Source organism: Berghia stephanieae, chromosome 7, assembly GCF_034508935.2.
Source record: "Berghia stephanieae isolate SIO BIC M18660-M18661 chromosome 7, UCSD_Bste_1.3, whole genome shotgun sequence".
Classification (NCBI taxonomy): domain Eukaryota; kingdom Metazoa; phylum Mollusca; class Gastropoda; order Nudibranchia; family Aeolidiidae; genus Berghia; species Berghia stephanieae.
This window is the reverse complement of record NC_088366.1, coordinates 13,630,043-13,652,189: the sequence shown is the minus strand read 5'-3', so window position 1 is coordinate 13,652,189 and position 22,147 is coordinate 13,630,043. Positions and strand designations below refer to the sequence as shown.

Sequence of the window (22,147 nt, the reverse complement as noted above, 5' to 3'; positions counted from 1 at the left end):
AGTGGTGTCACTGATTTTATGACATTAGAATATAAAGAAATTTACAACTACAATCGGACTAATGATTTTACAAAAGGTCCCCACAAAAGTATATCTTTAAATTATTAAACAAGTCTGTTGATTAAATTAAATTATAATTTTATTTTTAAAGATCAAGAAAATGTCAAAATGCATGAACACTACTTCACTCTATACCGATCACGACCCAACAAGTATTGAGAACAACCATGCTTCTCAAATTTTTTTTACATACAGGACTTTGCACTATCCTTTTGAATCTGGATAGAGACTTGACCGACTTAATTGTTAACGGGCACCTTTTTACTATCAAACTCTTTTATTGAGATGTGATATTACAACTTATGTCCCTTTTTATTTCGTCACTGACCGACCACCTTTGAAATTTTGATATTCTACAACACAGTGTTTGGTCTCCTGTGTTATATTTGTTTTATTCTGTACCGACCTGTATAACACAGTTTCGGCCTGAAATTTCCTGTGTAGAGTCACATTTGAAAAATTTCGCAGTCTAACTGTCTCTGTTGTGTCAAGGGCATCTTTATGGTCGCATGTCTCTGTTATCTGGAGTCCCTGTCTGGTCAGTCTGTGTGTCCATAACTTCTGTGGTCTCTGTCTGGGCAGAGTGTGTATTTATAATGTCTGTGGTCTCTGGTCAGTACGTGCATTTACAATGTCTGGTGTCTCTGAAAAGTCAGAAAGAGGGTTAGAATGGGGATTTGTCTGTATTAAGTCAGTCATGTCAACAATGTCAAAGTCTTTATCTTTAGAGACAAGAGTCAAAAACTGTTCCAACTGGGAGATTCTTTGCAGAAACTGATGTTCTACCATAACTTGAAACAAGCTATTGATCCTGTTTGTCACTGAAGATACAATTCGATACAGTCCTTCCTGTGTATTTGTCACACGTCATACTGGTACAATGTCAATTTCAGGTTGGTCATGGATTTCCAGTCTTTCGCCCGCCATGACCCTCATCATCTATGCACATAATATTCACAAGTGGATACAAATATCGATTTACTTTGTATGTTGCATCCATAACAAACACATCACAAAAAACACTCACATCACGCCTCATTCTTCCCGTTACTTAAAACAAATACTCAAAACCACCATCCTCATTCACACTGAACTTTGTTACACCTCCTTCCTCCTCTATCTCTCTCAGTAATTCCTGTACCGTTTCACCGTCCGTCCTATCAATATCAGTCTTGAACAATCTCCGCTGCAAATCTTCGACATCTTTAGCAATACATTTTATCCTTGGCTTGATTGAATGTATTGCCTAAGTTGGGTTGTGGACACCTTTGTTTTAGCCATAGCCTTCACTGTCTCATTCACGAGGGGCAGGCGATTCTCCGGATAAAGTGAGGATGGCTAAATGTAAAAAGAAAAAAGATTAAAAGTACAAAATTGTATGCAATAGCATTCAATTCAGACCTGCCAGCTAACAAAACAAAAAAAAAAAGCATTTTATTTTTTATTGACAATTTAAAGACAAAAATCTGCATATAAACCCATAATGCACGAGTTGTGTTTGTCACTCTAAAATACTTGAATGAACTAAAATGCAACAGGCGCTCATCAAATTCAAGGGTTAAATGAATGACTGCAGAATTCCCAAAAAACGTCGCTTCATTGTCTTTGTAACATTTTCATGGCATACAAAAACGCAATAGAGTGGTCACCATTTATAATTAGTCCTCAGAAATCAAGCACTTATAACTGCATCGTACCCATAGTCAAAGTCAAATTTTATTTTGAAAAGTCTATGGACAACCATCAAATCTTAAAATTCCTTATCTGGAACAAAAAAAAAACCAAAGACAAAAAAAAAAAAAGACCCCAAAAAATACCACCACCTAGATCTGCTTATATTGTCTTACAGGACTTAATAGCGCTTACAACACTATAAAAAGGATGATGATATGGTGACTGATTCAATAAATAGGGAACAGTAGATTTCACGAGCACCTCAAAGATGTACCAATTTTAACATTACCTCAAAGTCTCACTGAGACACAAGCAAAGGATCCTGCTAAAACATTTACATAATGCAATAATATTCAAAACCTATAACTATAACAGTACATAACAGAGAGATGATTTACAGTATAAAAAATCATCTCAAGAAGAAAGGTACTGTATTTGACTGTCTGCCTCCCAACTAAAGACCCCCGCAAGGACCAGGAAAAAAATGAGCAATCTTAATCCATAACAAAGACAGGGAGCAACATGGAAAGGGAAAACAAATATAAGGGATAGAAAAATGTGAACTCTCTGCCCAGAACCCTTCCAAGAAATTTTTTTTTTAATAAAAAAAAATACAAATTCTGGAACAGTCAATTTTGTCACAAGCTGGTCATCATCTCTCCATCTCAGTGCGCCACCTTGAATGTATCGTAATAAAATATGAGTTGGAATGGCTGTTGTCCTTTAAACATTTGGTCCTGGTGTCAACAGTGCATTTACCTAACTAATCTATTTAGTTTTCGGGTCAGTTCCCCAGTTCATGTTTGCCAGCTTTCCAAGGAGGGCATTACGCGTGGACACTTTTGCCTTGGTCTTCCTCACGTGTTCTCTGAAGGACAGAGTCCGATCAAGCGTCACTCCGAGGTACACTGGGTGGTAGTTGTACTCTAATGTCTGGCCATTCCACTTGATGTTAAGTTTTTTTGTGGGCTTGGTGGTTGTTGAGGTGAAATGCACACACTTGTGTTTTCCCTGGGTTGGCGTTCAGCGAGTTTTTAGTGTAGTACTTTGTAAGGGTGTCTAGGGCATTTGTCAGTCTGCTCTCGATTGGTTGGAAGGACACATCCTGTGTTGCAAGGCATAGGTCATCAGCATATATGAATCGGCGGATATTTGGGAACTCAGGCTGATCATTTGTATATATGTTGAAAAGTGTTGGAGCCAGCACTGATCCTTGGGGAAGACCATTCTTCTGGGTGCGCCACCTGCTCTTCCGGCCATCCATTTCAACAAAGAAGCGCCTGTTTTCGAGAAGTGACTGGATAATATTTACAATGTTCTTATTCTTTATCATTTTAGCCACTTTGAGGAGTAGGATCTTGTGATTCACTGTGTCATAGGCTGCAGTGAGGTCGACGAAGACTGTGCCAGTGACCTGTTTTGTCTCAAACCCATCTTCTATGAATTGTGTAAGGTTTAGAAGTTGACCACATGTTGACCGTCCTGGTCGGAATCCAGCCTGGTCTGGAGACAGTTGTTCGTCTAGACTGGGTGACATGCGGGACATAACCATTCGCTCAAATAGCTTGTATGCGATGCACAGGAGGGAGATCGGGCGATAGCTTTTCTTGGATTTTGGATCTTTCCCCGGTTTCAGTAGGGCGACTACTCTTGCTTTCCTCCATGCACTTGGCAGCCTGTTTGTCCTTGCGCATACATTGAAGAGGTCCAATAGCCAGGATAGGGTTCTCGGGCCAAAGTGTTGAATCATCTCAGTTGTGATTCCATCCAGTCCAGATGCTTTTCCTGCCTTCAGATGGGACAAGGCCTCTAGTAGCTCCTCCAGGGTAAAAGAGTCAAGATGATCTTCACTATCCTTGAGGGCTTTGTCCATTTCACGTTTCAGGGCTTTTAGTTGGCCTCGTGCTTTCTTGGCTGGTTTCCCATTCAGTAGAAGCTGATGTGCTACTTGGTCAGGTGTTACTGCAGCCACTCTTGTCTGGGTATTTTTGTCATTATTCAGTTTTGAAATTGTAGTCCAGGCCTTTTTGCTGTTTAGGGTCATATTGGTGGAGGTTATTAATTCCTTCCATCTTTCTGATCTTTCATCGGCTATCATTGATGTGAGTTCTTCACCCAGTTCTAGGGTTTCTTCACTGAAAGGATCCACCTTGTATGATTCAATGTATCTTTCATATAGTTTCTTGCTTTCATCTTGGAGACATGGAATATAAACTTTTTCGGCATCCTCTGGGGATGTTTTTCTTTGCAACTTTCCATATGAGTGTTCTAAAGTCGTCGTATCTCTGTGGGTCACTTTTTATATTGGTGATCTCATTGTCTAAATCTTTAGTAAAGTTTTCCCAATTTGCTTTTCTAAAATTGAATCGTGGTATCGCATTTGATTCGAGGGCTTTAACAGCTGGTTTGATGGTGATGGTAATAGGTCTGTGTTGAGATTTCGGTATAGGCTCACCTACAGTCCTTTCAAAGTTTGAAAAGTGTTGAGAGGATATGAATGCCAGGTCCGGATTGTAACCTTTCTTCCACCGGGCACTCATAAAGGTTTTCTTGACCACAGCATTGGCCCTCAGCTACTCAACTGCGGAGTACTGCTCAGCTGTATGGGCCCGATCATGCCATGCCTCCAAGCTAGACCCCGAGCTCAACAACGCCTGCCGGATCATAACGGGCCAGCTGAGAGCAACACCATTACCACTGGTCTACCGTGCAGCAGGAATAGCCCCACCACACATCCGGAGGGAAACTCATGCCCAAATACAAAAATACAAACAGGAAATGGACCAGAGGCACCCCCTTCATGACCACAATTGCCCCAAAAGCAGGCTCAAATCAAGGAAGAGCTTCCTTACAGTAGAGAGCCTTCACCCAGACCACTCAGCATTCTTCCGCCTGGACAAATGGGTAGAATGGGACAAGACAGCAAACGATGCCCTCCAGCCCCCAACAGAAAAGCTCCCAGCAGGCACAGACCTCAAGAGAAAAGAATGGGTGGCGTTGAACAGAGCTAGAGCAAAGGTGGGAAACACCGCCACCAACCTCTTTAAATGGAAAATCTCACCGGGCACTGAATGCCCATGCGGTCACCCCAGACAGACCATGGACCACATCCTGTCTGAATGCTCGCTGGGACCTCACTGCACCAATGCTGACCTGAGGGAATGCAACCAGACTGCCCGGGACTGGCTGACTCACTGGCGCGACAAGATATGATGATGATGACTAATCTATTACTATATATTACACTCAATAGTGGGAGGGGGGAGGGACAATTAAGTACTGAAAATATAAAGTAACAAGAAAAGAAAAAATAATACATATTTATAAAAAAAATTGAGTCTAATTGCGACTAAAATAGAATTTGCGATTAATTGCTGTCAAGTGTAAAATTTTCGGCAGCGAAAAATTGCAGGGACAAAATGTCGATGGAAAATAAGTATAAAATGAATGAGTCTTACCAATTTATCACATGGGTGATTTTCATGGTGGTGATTAGCCCCTGTAACCCTCAGAAGCCAGTATTAATTTCAGAGTCCTGCATGGTAAGTAAAACTTTTTATTACAAAGTAATAAAATTATCCACAACATAGTATGATAAAATATTAATAGCGTTGTCACTTGCATAACTCAATTGTGAAGGATTTCAACATGCAGATTATAGAGCAATTGAAAATAAATCTTAATAAGACATTCAATAATAATACTAATCCAGATGAACAAATCAAGTGTTTCACTTTTTAAAACTGTTCTGGTAATAGTTGAACTATTGTCTTGCTGCATTACATCGTGCAGCCCGCCCACTGAAGACTGTAAATGAGCTGCAGATAGGCACACATTGCCTCTTCCTCTGGATGTTTTAAAATTCAGAATCAGTTTGATTGCTTTATTAAAATTGTCTTGGCAATCAAGATAGAAAAGCTGATGGTGATAATTTACTTCCGAGTTATTCTGAAATATTATAACCTAGCGCATATAATATTTTCATTTTTTTTAAATATGTAAAAGTAAAAAAACACCTCCTGCCCCCGTCCAAAAACAACCTCCTACCTCTGGTTAGGGCGAACTCTTTTGCTTGAAGTCAATTGCTTTTTGCCTGCTTGCATTCATAGACACAAAAGTCATAAATTAGCCAACTTTCCTCAGGGTGATATGATGGAAGCTGAAAAACAAGGAATAATATATAAAAGATCATAACATAAATACCTAAATATTAAGTTTAAAAATTGCAATATTTTCTCCAACTGAGACAAAGGTGTTACAGTTCAGTACGTTAGAAGAATAAGAAAGTAAGTCGAGAGTTTTCTCGAAGAACTTAAATTTGTGACGTGGTACTCAAATCAGGGACTAGGTCAAAAGCTGAATGGAATGGCACAAATGGAAAGCCAAAGGCATGTTGTTTCAATATTTAAAGTCAATAAAAATTCAAATTCTGTGCATTCTAATATTAGGCAAACAACTACAGACCACACTAAATTGAATTGTATTAAGTAAAAGGATCTTGTCACATTCAATCAAGCTGTCATTTGAGAAAAATTACTGCATTATAAATTGAAGTTCAGATCGCATGTTTGAAGCCGTATTAGGAAAATTCATGTATCTGTGTATAAGCCAAGTTTCATCAAAATCACAGTGGCAACGAGTGTCTAATATTTGCCACCAGATACACTCGTAAAATTTGAGTGTAGGCCTATTTAGCAAAATCATATATTAGGAATGGTTTATACTACATCATAAAGTAGCGCATGCCCGTCATCATCCTGCATCTTTTTTATATATATATAAATATTAAAAAAAGAATTGAGCTTTCATAAGCCGCAATATCCACCAAACATGCTCAAAGCACTTTACAAAGGATCCATGACTAGCAGCACCACGTAACAAGTAGAACGTTAGGCGATGTTTTTCTTCTGACAGACAACGCTCTTAGCGGATAGGAAATCATACACATGAGTACAGTGAGAGAATGTGAGGCCTTGACAAGGCTCGACCCCATGACCTTCCAATCCGGAAGTGAGTGCCACACAGCCGCATATATCTTGGCGGTTCTTGAGAATTTGCCAAACACCTACAAACTAATTAGTAAAAAGAGGGAGATGGGCAGAAATAGACAGACAGATACACACTCAGAGAGAGAGAGAGAGAGAGAGAGAGAGAGAGAGAGAGAGAGAGAGAGAGAGAGAGAGAGAGAGAGAGAGAGAGAGAGAGAATAATATCAGTTGCCTGTGGTGTCAGTCCGTTTAGGAGTGAGGTGGCGGAAGAAGTAGTCTAGCACTAGTACTTGGGTAGTAGTAGTAAGTAGTAAATAGGGGAGGTCTTCTGCACGTTCCTTGAGCTAAGGAAAGTATTCCTTCAACTAACCTTAAAATAAAAAAATAAAACCTTGTACATTTCCAACACTTGGACCTGCACTATGACCTATAACTAAAACTAACAGACAAAAAAAAACCCCGCTAAGACTCCTCTCCAGTACCTTTCAATATTTCAAATTGAATTATAATGGCTGCGGAAAACTAAAACAATGGTCATATAAGGAAATTTACAAATCAATCAAGTTGTTCTACAGGTTTTAAAATGAAAATATGAAGTAACAAGATATCACTCTAATATAGTGACACCTAACTAACACTAGACATCACACCAGCAGCAATGCTGAGCGGAGTAATTTTACTTTTTTCACTTGCAACCAAGTTGCCACATTGGATTTTCTTTCTTTACTTTTTTTTTTAGTGTTCTGCTAATGTGCAATCTACATTTAAAATAAAAAGTGGCATCTTTCATTTCTTCTAATTCTTAACAGACACGATTATGTCCACTTCACATCTCAACAACAGGGACAATTTTTTTCACTTCTTGAGGCAGTTTTTTCTTACTTCTTTTAAATTTCATTTTTTTAAAAGCTTCTTTATTGATTTGTTTATAAGTTCTATTGTTCTTCTTATTTTTCATTGTCAATATCATTTTCATCAGCATACTTTTACGGTACTTTTACCATGCTATTCTTACTTGATACCTCTTCTTCAGGTTGAAGGCTATGCCTGTAATACCCGTTCTGCACTATCTCTGATATATCTACGCGCACCTGCATGGTTGGGGCGGAGCTGGTAACGCTTGTAATGCCAGTGTTTGTCTAACTTGTCTTTGAACTCATTCACTGTCCTCGCTTTAATTACATCTTCTGGAAGGCTGTTCCAGTTATCTGTCACTCTGAGTCCAAAGGAGCATTTTCTTACATTTAATCTGGCCTGTCTTTTTTTTAATTTGTCGCTATGTCCTCTCGTTCTATTAAATGTGCTCTCTGGTAGTATTTGCTCTCTATCTACTCTATCTTTCTCGTTTATTATCTTATATACTTGTATCATGTCTCCTCTTTGTCTTCTGTAGTACAATGATGGTAGTTTGAGATGCCTCAGTCTATCTTCATATGGTAGATGCTTCAAATCTGAACAAAGCTTCGTTGCTCTCCTTTGTACCCTTTCAATTTTATCCATGTCACCGACATGCTGTGATATCCTCGGTGCATTACCATATTCAAGTGATGGTCGTACCAGAGCAGTGTAGAGCCGCCTAATAATATCATTATTTCTGCTGGTGAATGTCCTTTTAATAATTCCGAGAGTTCTGTTTGCTTTATTTATTGCACAGTTGACATGATGGTGGAAGGATAGTCTGTTGTCTACATGCACTCCTAAATCCTTTTCTACTTCTGTTTCTCCTAGCTGCTGGTACACTCCGTTATCGTCTCTCATTCTGTATGTGTGCTTCGGATTTTTGTAACCAAGATGCATTACGCTGCATTTGCTTGCATTAAACCTTAACAGCCACTTGTCTGACCAGTCTGATAATTTGTAGATATCATCTTGTATAGTATGTCGGTCACTTTCTGTTCTTACAGGTCCAAACAACTTTGTATCGTCAGCAAATATTCTGATCACGTTATTTACAACATCAGGTAGATCATTGATGAATACCACGAATAATACTGGACCCAGAACACTCCCCTGTGGAATGCCGCTGGTGACATCCGACCACTGTGATGTGTGCCCGTTCAGTGAGACTCTCTGTTTTCTGTCGTGCAGGAAGTTAGATATCCATTCGTTTATCTTTCCTCTGATGCCATAGCTATGTAGTTTTTGAATGAGCCTTTCATGGGGTACAGTGTCAAATGCCTTTTTAAAGTCGAGGTATACCGCATCCATCGGTTCTCCCCTATCCAAGGCGTCTGTCCATTCATCAATGCAGGTAATTAGTTGTGTTATGCATGATCTCCGAGGCACGAAGCCATGTTGCTCATCACAGAACAGATTGTTTGTGACCATATGCTCCATCACATGTTCCTTAATTATTGCCTCCATCACTTTGCACGGAACTGCTGTCAGACTCACAGGTCGATAATTGCCAGGAGTGTTTCTATCACCTTTTTTAAATATTGAGTAACCTGTCCAAGTTTCCATTGTTGTGGCAAGTTCCCGTTGTGTAACGACGTTGTGAATATGATTTGAAGCGGTGTGGCAATTTCATTCGCAATTTCCCTTAGCACTCGAGGGTGGAGTCCATCAGGTCCTGCTGATTTGCCTGGGTTAAGCTTCATAATATTTTTCAGTATGTCTTCTTTCTTTATAACTATACTGACAAGTGCCTCGCTGTAATGTCTTGTCTCCAATGCTGGCACATGGTTAGTGTCCTCATGTGTAAATACACCACAGAAGAATTTGTTCATTATTTCTGCTTTTATAATGTCCTCGTTTTGCAGGTCTCCATTACTGTCCCGCAGATCACCTACCCCACTTCTTATTGTTGTTCTCGATTGGGTGTATTTCCAAAAGGCTTTTGGGTTTTCTTGGATCTCATTTGAAATACTCTCCTCAAAATCGCTCTTAAGCTTCCTTGTGTAACTTCTCAGTGTATTTCTGGCGTCACAATACAACCTGTAATCAAGGCTATTTCTGGTCTGAAGGTATCTTTGCCATGATCTGTCTTTAGTCTTGATAAGTCTAAACCCTTCTTTGTTCATATATAGATTTCTTTTTCTCTTTCTTTTAGTGTCGTTAGCCTTGTGCACAGGTATGTATTGCTTCATCGCGGATTCTAATATATTCTGGAAAGTGTCCCAATCCTCTTGCTCACTGCATTCATTAAGTGTATGGGCCAGGTCTATGCCACCAAGATATTGTCTCATTCCTCTGTAGTCCCCTTTGTCATATTTGTACTTCACGGTTTTACTTTCAATTGCCTGTGTTTGACATGTATAATCGAATATGATGGTACAATGATCACTGCTGCCCACTGGGCCAGATACTGGGTGTTATTCACAACATTCTCCTCGGATGTTAACACTAAATCTAGTACTGATGGTTGTTGGTCCCCCCTATATCGTGTTGGTCTTTCGATATGTTGTGTTAGGAAACAGTCCATGAGGCATTCTGTAAATAAATCACTGTCTGAACCTTCAACTGTAGCTGCACATTCCTCCCAGTTTATATGGGGATAATTAAAGTCCCCAACAATTACTAGGTGCTCTGGGATCATATCTACTATGGCACGTAACATATTTTCCAGGTTTCTATTATTTTCATAGGTGCTTGACGGACTACGATATATGCATCCAAACAGAAGTTTATGATTGTTTCCAAGAGAAACGTTAGCCCAAACACATTCAGAAAAGTATTGTGTACTTGTACATTTGAATTCCGCCACGCTAAGTTTAGTGGAAAAATATATACAGATTCCTCTCCCATCCATTTCTAAATTATGAATTGGGGTGTGATAACCCTCAATACATATCTCTGCCTCTGTGAGGGTGGTTTTACTGTACTTCGGTTTTACTTCTGTCAAGGCAACAATGTCAGGTTCATGATCTTCAATAAGCTGCAGCAAATCGGGCATCTTTGTGGTTATTACGTCTACATTAGTTAATAAAATCCTCAACCCACCTCGAACAAAACTTTGGTTAATTCTAACAATATTTACAGGTGAATAACAATTTAAATTAGGTTTATGTACAATTTGTCTGTTCTCCAGTGGTTTCTGAGCTAGAGATGATCCTGTTGTTGCGGATGACCCAGTTTTCCTCTTTGCCTTCTGCTCTTGATTCTTGGTTTTTCTCTTTCCGCTCTACTAGTAGTTTCTTCCATTCCTCTCGTTCTAAAGGGGTCCTGTCCTTGTTTACATAGATTGTATTGAGGGTTTCAATCTCCCTGAGTTTCCTCCCGATCCTTAAGATTCTAGTGGCATCTTCTTCACTTGTTGTTTGTATCCTGAGAGGTCTTGCCGATGTCGATTCCTTCTTTCCTAGGCGAGTGGGATTGGTAAAGGGAACTTTAATGCCCACTTGGTCCAGTATATCACTCACTGTCCTGAGGTCATCGCTTTTCACCTGCTTTGGGTCCTCGGCAGAGCTTTCGGCCAAATTGTAGAAAATAATGTTTAGCCTTCTTTCTTGCCTATCCTGCACCTCTTTGACTGTTAGCTCTACATATTCAGAAGGATGTTTGACTACTCTCTCCTCCAAGGATTGCACCTTCTTACCTAGGTCTTCGTTTGATTCATCCACCTCCTTAAGTTTCTCTGAAACTCGTGCTTCGAGTGCGCCAAAATTTTCTTCTAGGGCGTCTTGTCTGGCCGATAAGCGCTGTAGCCCTGACATAAATCCACTGGCAAACCTATTACATTTCTTGCAGTACCAGTGTAGGCCCTGTGTTTTGTCGGCTTCTGCATCCTGTATTGCTTTGTATAGTGAGTCACTAACTCCTTCACAAGAAGTGTGGTGCCACAGCTCACACATGTCACATTTTAATGCATGATCATTCTTCCCAACATCTCTGTCACACTTTCCACAATTTGTGTCCTCTTTCCTCGAATCCTTTCTAGATTGTCTCGTGGACGTTTTGCTGCTTCTATCTGAACTCATATTGCTTGATGGCTAGTAATGTAACAGTTACAGTTAAAGTCCTGCGTTACAGTTACAGATTAGTCGGCTATCCTTATCCTTATCTTTTTTTATCACTCAACTTTCGCTCTCTTTCTCCCTGTTGTCTCTTCCTTTCCCTCTTTCTCACTCCTCTCTCACCTTTTGTCGTAACAATCAGTAGGATTCTCTTTCAATCTACCTTCTACAGCCTCTCCTCTTGTTGGGCCTCGATCCTTTTGATGTTAAGCTACCACACTTCCAGGAATTCCTATGAGGTCACTTTTTGTTTACCGTAACTATTTGGAAACAAAATGGCTACCGCAGTTCCCGCCAAAGTCGACGGAGAAAAGTCTTAAATTATTCTTAAATTGTTCACATCAGCATCCAAGTCAGGTCAAATTTCTTCGATCTGAACGTTTCAATGATGAATTCCAATGAACCAAAACATGAATTAGGCACGATTTTGTTGTAAAAATTCGAATAATGATGAACTTGGTAAAGAGACAAAAACACAAGAAACTCCCCCCCCACGCATGCGCATAACGCTCTTACAGTTACAGTACAGCAGAGCGATACCTAACGCAGACCTTTAAAGTGCTACTAAATTTGAAAAATTAAAATAAAACGTTTGACAAAAGATCCACAGTTCAAAAGCTAAAACAATTATAAAGTGAAACTACCTCGAGGCTCGAGGAACATCGGGAGTAAGGTCTCCCGCCCATACTGGGCACTGTGGGACTGGAAGTCTCGAGAGCTGCGCCGGTGGAAACCGTAATTTAGTTTCTTAAACGGCTCCGATCATTCAGAAGAGGAGTAGTACCTATCTAGTTGTAGTTATTAGTAGAAGAAGAAGGAGCATGTTCAGGTTCAAGTTCAACCCTCTTAGTAGGCACTTGCAAGAATTTTTCAAAATAGTGGCTATGGGTATTAATTTAGCGTAGAAAAATAAAGGGGAGTGAAACATTAACTAGAGTGAAAAATTATGGCTCTGTCTCAACTGGTCAAAAAGTTATGACCGTTTATGTGGTGGAAAATCTCTATTTATAGAGGAAAAAATGTGACCAAAGCACAGCATCCCAATGGATAATCATGTATAATTCAGAAACAGCTTCAGATACAACTTTGAAATTTTTACATGTGTACGTAAATCAACATCTCTGTAATACATTGCAAACAGAAAATGAATTATTTATTGAGAAAGAAAAGTATAGTTTAGAGCTGAGACAGCTGAAATCAAGGAAAAATAGATCACGACATGCAAATGAATGACCTATTGGAATTTTGGAAAAGTCAATAATAAAATATTTATTCACATGAAGATAAGACCAAATACACCACTGAATCGGCGTCGTTTAGTTGTTCACTTTGAACTTTTCAAAATGAAAATAGACCTCATAAAAGCAAAGATATGAACTGACAAATGTTTGAGGTGGTGTACTCTTCTAAGTTGATAGAGTTAGAGTGAGAATGACGAGAAATGAGTTGCCACCACAGAACTCTGTGGTTGCCACTTAATTAAGGAAAAAAAATTGTCGTATCTAGTTTACTTACCTTCTTTGTTGACTTTTTAATAAAAAGTACATTATTCTCATTTTCGAATGTTTTCAAATTGGAGAAAAGATGAGAATGTCTCGTTTACCGAGGGGGCCATTTTTTTTTGCTTCACACTTCTCAAAGAAAGACCGCGAAAAGTGGAGGCTGGTCGGCTGGTCCTTGAAAGCTCACAAATGCAACTTAAACGCATAAAGTCTGAGTAGTAGCTACAATGTAAAGAGCGTGGTTGCAACTTAAACACATAGAGTTGGGAGTACAAATAGTGAAGCGGTAGTTTTCGCTATTTGTAGTGGTAGTACAAATAACCACTTCGTTTCTTAAATTGAAATAGTCATGTGACGACTACAAAAACTATTTATCATCCTATATATATATATATATATATATATATATATATATATATATATATATATATATATATATATATATATATATATATATATAATATATATATATATACATAATACGAGTATATTAAACCCTTAAGAAATATTACTATTTCAAAGATAATCAAAAGAAACATCCAAGCCAATCAGCTGATTAGACACAGCCCCTTTACATTTTTTGATAATTTAGGACTGGAGAAAAAACGATATATATATATATATATATATATATATATATATATATATATATATATATATATTATATATATATATATATATATATATATATATATATATATATATATATATATATATATATATATATATATATATATATATATATATATATATATATTTATGGACTGCATGCAGTTGACGATAAATTCATTACTGTTTATCATTTTATTTCTGCCAGCCAGAAGTTGACAAGAGATAAATTTATTATCAGCTTATCACTCTTTTCTTTGATTATAGATAGGGCTTAATGTTATAAAGATCTGAACAAGTGTGTATGAAAAGTGCCAGACAAAGCAAGAAAGACACATCCCAGTTTACTTGTTCAGATCTTATATTATCCTACACCGGTGCCAGCTCCCTAGTATTTTGAAAAAAAAATATTATACATATCTACTAACGTTTGTGATGATGTTCAATTTCCTTTAATTTCTGCTAGCTAGGTGATAAGAGATCAATTCTAATCACATTTTAAGCTTAATGCTGTACTAACATTTGAGATGGTTACATCCATTTGTCTTTTCATTTCTGCCAGCCAGAAGGTGATTGGAAATCAGCTTTAACAATACGTTGATTTTACGTGCTTAATGTCATACACATGTTTGAGATGGTAACAGTAACAGCTGATTAATCATTAACATTTTCAGTCAAACGTTTTTTGGCATACATGTTTCTGTGGAATGGGGTTTCATCGTCTAACAATAATAGTCAAGCAATGTTGGTATATCTCAAAACAAAAAAAAAAAAAAAAACAAAAACAAAAATAGAAGACCCATCTAACTTTTTGTTTGTTTGTTTTAAAGGGTTTGACAGCGAATGCAACACATTGATGCCAGTAATAAAGAAAAATGTTTCCTTTGTTTTAAAGGGTATTACTGTGCTTGCGACACATTTAGGTCTTTTCAGCGCCTGTAAAAAGGAAGGAAATGGGATAGTCCAAAAAATTATAGAATTACAATTAAAGATAGAAAAAAAAACTGTAGGACAAAGGGGGATTGGTTCAAATAGGGAACAGATGGATATTCCGAGAGCACAAGATCAGTGTACTTAGTTTGAGAACAACTAAAGTTCACATTCAACATGGGAACCCACTAAAAGGAACACACTCTAATGTTAACAAAATCAGTTCAATATATATATATATATATATATATATATATATATATATATATATATATATATATATATATATATATATATATATATATATGTATGTATAAATCTATATATATCTATATGTATGTGAGTGTATAACAATCAGTACATAACAGAGAGATGATTTCCAAGGAAAAAAAATCATCTCCCAAAACTGAAACTAAAACGGTACATTTGGCCGTTTCTTCTCAGAATACACTGGCGAGGGCCAGGACAAAACCAAGTAATCATATTCCAAGACAACGACAAAAGGCAACCCAGAAAACAAATAAGGGGATAGAAACACAGCAAGTGACCACTGCCTACCATAGGAGGTCAAACCAACCCCCCCCCCCCCCCCCAACCAAGGAAAATTGAAATAATAATAAATAAAATAAGCGAAGTCTTTGTTACAAGAGCATTTTATTTCCCTCATCAAAAATACCATTACTACAAACTACAATTGAAAATGACATTTTTTTTCTTGAATGCATGGTGTACGACAGATAGAAGTAGTAGTCGAGGTTTGCTTAGCTCAATACATTAGTATTTACCGTTTCATTCAGTAGTAGTCATGATGATGATGGTGATGATAATGATGATAATGATAACAATTACTATTATTAAATCATAATAATAATAATAATAAATAATAAAATAATAACAATAATAATAATAATAATAATAATAATAATAATATATAATAATAATAATAATAATAATAATAGTAATAATAATAATAAATAAATAAATTAATTAATACAAAATTAAAAAAAAAGACATTTAGCCATCTTCTCTCTCCCCTCCACACCAACAACCCACCCCTCTCCCAGAATTTCTTTCCCAATGTAAAAAGCTCAAAAACTTAAATTTTAATCTATCCCGTCCTACATGTTAAATGTTGCTGTTGACCAGGGACCCCTTGTAAAGCGCTTTGAGCACAACCCCTAAATCATCAAAAAACAAAAACAAAAATCCTGTCAGGATATTTTGATTTAAGACCTTAAAAAAACCATGAGGAAAATCCTAGAGGAGAAAAATGAGTTGGCAGCTCAGCCATTGGTTTCCCAATAGAATGAATATTAAATATTAATATTAAATTCAGGAAAAACAAGGGCAGCTTCCATCAGTAATAATATGGTAGTAGGGTGGGTGTCAATCACTTAACAATTCTTGACTTGGGAATTTTAATACTGCAATGTGAACGGTTTTGTTGATAAAGCAAACAAACACACACACACACAAAAAAGCTGATTTATTGTTTTTTTTTTTTTTAGCGGTTTTACGGTGCTTGCAACACTTTGAGGTCATTTAAGCGACAGTAAAAAGGAGGACGATGAGATGGACCAAACATTTTAGATTTACAAATAAAAGCATCTGAGAAAAAGTGGGAACAACGGAGACAAATTCAAACAGAACAGAAACAGATTTTAAAAGCAAACTATCAATTTGCTTGGTTTGAGATCACAAATGTTTACAAAATATTATATTCCAACCAAAAATTAAAAAAAAAAAGGAAAAAAAAAAGCCCATAACAGTACATATCAAAGAGATCATTTAGATGAAAAAAAAACTATCATCTTCCAAAATTAAGACTTTAATTTTGACTGCCCTCCCTTCGGCCAAGGCCAGTATATTTGATTGCCCTCCCTTCGGCCAAGGCCAGTATATTTGATTGCCCTCCCTTTGGCCAAGGCCAGTATATTTAATTGCCCTCCCTTCGGCCAAGGCCAGTATATTTGATTGCCCTCCCATCGGCGAAGGCCAGGACAAAACCAAGACAAAAGACAGAAAACATCTAGGAAAAGGAAAACAGACATAGGAGGGTAGAAATCTATAACAAAAGTGACCCCCCCCCCCCTTTCCCCACCATGGGAGGTCAAAAGACCTCACCCCAGAAGAGCTGTATTAAATAACTTGAAAAAAGCATCAATAAATAACAATATAACAAGAGAGATTGACAATGAAAACAAATCTCTTACAGAGTGAATACACAATTTGACGGTCCCCCTACCAACAAAAATCCTCCGCCTAGGCCCAGACAAAACCAAATGGTCTCACTCTGGAATAAGAGCACAAAGTCAAAGGAAAGGACAAGTCATTTACAGGTAAACAAATCCCCTCCCTCCAACCCAGAAAACTCTCATTACCCCTGCTTACGGAAAATTTTACCTATTCCATTATTGTTTGTTAGTTTTTAAGTGTTTTACGGCACTTACAACACATTAAGGTCATATCAGTGCCAGTAAAAAGGAAGTAAATGGGATAGTAAAAAGTTATAGAATTACAATTAAAGCACCCAAGAAAAGGTAAGACAAAGGGGAATTGGTTCAAATAAGAAACAGGTGTAGATTCCAAGAGCACACCATCAAAGTACTTAGTTTGAGATCACTAAAAGTCTCATCCACACACAAGCACAGGTCCCAACTAATAGGAATACACTCAAATGTTTTACAAATCGTATGTAATATAAAGAAAACATAATACAATGCATAACAGAGAGATGATTTACAAGGAAAAAAATATCATCTCCCAAAACTAACTATACATTTGACTGTTTCCCTCTCAGCTAGAGTATCCGGCCAGGGCCAGGACAAAACCAAGTAATCTCATTCCAGAGAGTGAGTTGGAAGACATATAAAGGGATAGAAGACACAGTAAGTGCCTCCATGCCCACTATGGGAGGCCAGGAACCCCACCCAGCTATTCCATTATAATTGTAGCTCATACCCGAGGGTACGGAAAGATAAAGAACTGAACAAGTGTGAATGAAAAAAGGTGCCAGACAAAGGGAGAAAGAAAAATACAAGAAAAAAAACCATCCCAAAAAAATCAGTCGACCTTGACTGGGGAGGATCTGGTTCGATCCCCATTCGAGATCAACTGATATTTTGGGATGTTTTTTTTTCTTGTAATTTTCTTTCTTGCTTTGTCTGCCACCTTTCATATACACTTGTTCAGTTCTTTATCTTAACCGTGCCTGCTCCTTAATTTCTTAATTTGATACAGGGAAAGGGAGTCGACAGGATGGTTAAATGACTATAAATATTGATATCATAATTGGTGCCGAATGAAAAATTAAGTAAACAGGCTCAAAACGAAGAAAAGATGTCAGAAATCCTTTATGTCTCAGAAACTAATGAACAAGAAAAAACAGTTAGAAGCAATACACTTTTACTTATGGTATACACTGATATCATATTAAAAACAAACAATACAAATGATTTACTAGTTGAATGTAATCATTTACAAAAACAACAAATCCATCCATTTGTTTCCTGTTCAGCATGGGATTTAATCAAAGACTCTGGTAAAAACAATTAATTGCACACTAGGACCAAGACGAAAAGCTTACCGGGATGAGAGCAGCAGATGTCGGAGTAGGCCCTTCCAGTCCTGCGATAAAGTAGTCCTTCCGAGCCATTAGTGCCCATGGAGCCGGAGTTTATCCTGGTTTCTATAGCCCGAAACGCACAATAGCAATTGCATGCTACCCTATGGATAGGATGCTTTCTATTGCAAAGTATTTTCTGCCAGATCTAAGAGACCCAGCTACCCAAATCACTGCTGGGCGGGGGAGGAGGAGGTGGGTCAGAAAAAAATCTCGACTGCACCCGGGATTGACCTTGGACCCTTTGCGTGTGAAGCAGGTGCTCTACCAACTGAGCTATTGGGACCCCCCCCCCCCCCCCCACACACACACAGTTGTTTGTTTGTTTGTTTTTAAGGGTTTTACGGCGCTTGCAACACATTTAGGTTATATCAGCGCCAGTAAAAAGGAAGAAAATGGGATAGTAAAAAGTTCTAGAATTACAATTAAAGCACCCAAGAAAAAGTAAGACAAAGGGGAACTGAGAACAAATAGGGATCAGATGTAGATTCCAAGAGCATACCACCAATGTACTTAGTTTGAAATCACCTACAACTCTCATCCGGACACAAGCATAAAATCCAACAAAGAGGAACACACTCAAATGCTTACATTATACACTAAAAATAACAAATATATTAATACATAACAGAGAGATGATTTACAAGGAAAAAAAATATCATCTCCCAAAACAATAACTATGCATTTGACTGTTTCCCTCCCAGCCAAGACTCCAGCAGGGCCAGGATAAAACCAAGTAACCTCATTCCAAGACAAAGACAGAAAGCATGTTGGAAAACAGATATAAGGGGATAGAGGACACAGTATGGACCTCCCTGCCCGCTATGGGAGGTCAGGATCCCCCCACACACACACAGTGACACTTTCAGGTATTTGAGACCAGATAAAATGATGAAAAAAAGTAAGAGAAAATTCCACCTCTATATATTATATACATATATATTAAAGAGGCAGTGTATAGAAATGTAGCAGAAATCATGCATTTTGTTTTGATAAAGATTTTTCTCCTGAAATTCGGATTTTTAAAACCAAAACTAAAATATACATTTTTTTTTTTCTGTTAGTCTGAGTACATGACAACAAGGAAAAACAAAATTTAAAAAATTGCCACCTCTTGGTGAAGAATCCCAACAATGTCCCGACTATGGTTGGGGGCTAAATCAAAACATTTAATCCCAAGACAAGAATAGCAAACAATATGGAAAAGGGGGTGGGGAACAGATATTGAGGAATATAATATATCGCAAGAGTGACCCCCCCAGGACCACTTTTGAAGGTCAAAAGACCCTTCCCTTAAAATATAATATAGCGACATTATTGCAGCATGAATCTGGTGTATAATATATTGTAAATAGTGAACGGCGTATAACAAATCACTGATAAGAGGGTATGACAGAGATATACAATGATAATAAATTTTAAAAAGCATCCTGAACACACACACACACACACACACACACACATATTCATACACACAAATAACCACATAAATGAATTAATATGGCAATCAAATGATTATAAAATAAATAGCGTACACATAGAGAAATAAATATTCACATTTTAAAAAAAAAGAAAAAAAAAAAAAGAAAAAAACCCAATAAAAATTCAAACAAACAAGCTGGTAATGTCTGCCAATTGTATGAGTAAATCATTTCTTAAAGCAGGGAAAAGAGTGCCAAGACATGGACTTTTTCCCACAAACGTAAAAAACAAATATTATTTAAAAAAAAAAACCAAACAAACAAACAAACAAACGAACGAAAAACAAATCACAGTTTGAAAGTTTTATGCTGATAAAAAAAACGAAAAACAAAAAAATAATTAAAAAAAAAAATTATGTCAAGCTGACTAAATAAAACCAAAAAACGTTTTGAGAGTGATATTATGAAATGTTTGTATGGGATTAAGCTATGTTACGAATGACTTCATAGAACACAGTGAGCTCCAAAAGTGTGAAGTGATATGAATCGGTGCAGGAAAGTGCCACATCTCGTGTAAAATTACCTTCAACTTTACTTAGACATATGGTGAGTTAGTAAATTTGTTGTTTACGAACAATTAAAAAAACCCCAAACATACAAGATATTAATCCGAATGTAATATAATCTCAGGGAAAAAAGGAAAATCAATGCGCCAGAGCAATAACGAAAATAAGTTAACAATTTGATGACGTCATTTCATTTCCTTCTTCAGAAGGAAAGTCAACACTTGTTTTCATTTTATGGCCTTCAACAAAATCATTAAAATTTATGTATCTTTTGTATAGACTAGTCAACTTTATGATAACAAAGGCAAATAAATTCAAATTTTGTTTCCTTGGTTTGACAAAGTGCGAAATGAAGTTAGCTCTTCATCCTAGCAACAATACAAATTGATGGAAAAGGGTGAAATAATGTGACAATATACATGACGTCACATCAATGGAGACGTTTCAATTGACCAACTTCTCCAATCTGAATGAAATTTTCATGTTACCCTCTGTCGCATTCTTTTTTCTTTATTATCAAACAAAAGATGGACAACAATTATAAATTCTGAATCCTCCATTTCTCTAAAATAGACAACGGTTTTTAATGATACCATTAAAGCTTGTACAAGTCTGGCCAAAAAAAAAAAAAGAAATAAAAGAAATAAATATAATACAAAAATAGAAAAAAAATTTAGCAAAAGATAGGGCATTGATCAAGAAACCAAGTCAACTTTTCTAAAAATACAAACGCAGTATATCATAATGGTAATATACCAATGTTGCGGTATAATGCATAGTGGATTTGAGAACAAAATAATGAGACAATGATGATAGGTAAGATTCATGAATTCACTGACAAAGTGGTGGGCGGAAATTATTTCAAACAATGATTTCTACCTGAGTTATTGACAGACCTTATTGTTTTTATCTAGAGAGAGAGAGAGAGAGAGAGAAAGAGGGCAGAAGCATTGATGTGAATCAATCCTCAATAAAACAAGTTGCATCCCATTGACTGCGCTCTAGATAAAAACGGTAAGAATTTATGTCAGATTAGAGTAAACTCGAACTCTGCCGGTAAAAGGCTAAGCTAGATTATAAGGCTGTAGGACAGAAGGCATGTTAAACCAACATGGCATATCATTTTTAAAGTGTATAAAGTTTAAAGCAAAGCTATTTAAACGCTCAATAGGATATAAAACACGTGTAAATATATCAATATAAAATCATTATGTAGTAGTAGTAATAGTATTATGTAGCATATTCATCAGGAGTTTAATGTTTTCTTTTTTTTCTGAATCTAAATCAGTCTGTTTGGGATAATCTTTTTTGGACATTTAAATACCCTTTGTACTTTGCCTATAAATACTGTTTAATAAAAACGGGGATCTTGATGATGATGGTATATAATAATAATTATTATTATTTTCATTACCATCATTATTAATAGCATCAACTTAAGTATTGACACTAATGATGAAAACTATTATGATGATGATGAAAATAATAATATTAATAATAATAATAATAATAATAATAATAATAATAATAATAATAATAATAATAATAATAATAATAATGGCAATAAAAATATTATGAACACATTTTATCTTGCAATCGTTTTTTTTTTGTTTGTTGCTTTAGGTCTCTTCCAACACAATTGAGGTTATATGAGAGACCGCTGAAACAAAAAAACAAGCAATCTAACAAAAATAGTACAAATGTCAATCAAAATCATAACCTAAAGATATCATAAGCTAAATTATAAATAACCAAGAACAAACAGGCAGAGGATTTACAGGAAAAAAAATATCCCCTGTCAAAAATACAATCACAAACCA

General features: G+C 36.7%; 1 long non-coding RNA gene across 4 annotated transcripts; it reads right to left on the bottom strand.

The window, feature by feature from the left end:
• Positions 1-120: 120 nt before the first annotated feature.
• Positions 121-13,326, bottom strand: LOC144976729 (uncharacterized). 4 transcript variants are annotated; one of them, XR_013646156.1, is made up of 4 exons: positions 13,193-13,326; positions 5,782-5,893; positions 5,193-5,269; positions 121-1,398 (listed from the first exon to the last, which is right to left on the bottom strand). It is a non-coding gene; the product is annotated as an uncharacterized LOC144976729 (long non-coding RNA). The 4 variants fall into 4 exon arrangements; XR_013646159.1 differs by lacking the exon at positions 13,193-13,326 and adding an exon at positions 11,841-12,073; XR_013646157.1 differs by lacking the exon at positions 13,193-13,326 and adding an exon at positions 11,801-12,072.
• Between the last annotated feature and the right edge of the window lie 8,821 nt (positions 13,327-22,147).